Here is an 864-nt window from a genome sequence, read left to right as displayed (position 1 = left end):
TTGGCCCCTTTAGTACCGGTTCGTGGATGAACCGGATCGACACTGGTTGAAAAGCCTCCCCAAAAATTCAATCGGAAGTTGGGAGGAACTCGAGGATGCTTTCAGGGCCAATTTTCAAGGGACCTATGTCCGGCCTCCGGACGCGGACGATTTAAGTCACATAATTCAACAACCCGGAGTGGCTCGCCAGACACCTCGGCCAAGAAAAGCCGAGGACAATGGCAGCCTTAACAAGCCTTATGACCTGCTTTTGCGCAGGTGAAGATAGCTGGTTGGCCTGTAAAGACACCAGCGACCCAAGTACATCCGAAATCAGGGATGGCAACGGGAAGCCACGGCGCAATAAAAACAAACGTCAAAACAAGGAAGTGTCACATCCCTAGTTTCTGGCAGTGCTCTAGGCTAGCTTCATGTTTGCATCATGTTTAAATTTTGCCTAAAACTGAAATGGGGATGTTCAAACCCTAGCATTAAATCAACTCAACTAGGGTGAATTAAAATCTTTTCAATAAACCCAAAAGGTTCCTAAGAAAAGTTCATGATTTCTGGTTAAGGTGGAAACCTCTGCCAAAAATGATGATTATATTCTTAGGTCATTTTTGGATTTTTGAATTAAATCATATTGTATCTGACTTTGGGCATTTAAATACTATAAATAATTTAAATGCTCAAATAAATGTTGGAAATTGATAAGGGTCACTGAAATAATTCAGAAAGTACACATAATTATTTCCAGTATTTTATAAAATGATTTGATATTTTTAAAACAAATCATAAACAAATTGCAGAAATAGAAAAATATAAAACAGAACAAAATAAAAGGAGTAGAACTTACCTGGCCTTACCTGGTAGCCCACCAGCCGG

Source organism: Triticum dicoccoides, chromosome 6B, assembly GCF_002162155.2.
Source record: "Triticum dicoccoides isolate Atlit2015 ecotype Zavitan chromosome 6B, WEW_v2.0, whole genome shotgun sequence".
Lineage (NCBI taxonomy): Eukaryota > Viridiplantae > Streptophyta > Magnoliopsida > Poales > Poaceae > Triticum > Triticum dicoccoides.
Note: the sequence above shows the minus strand (reverse complement) of the source record.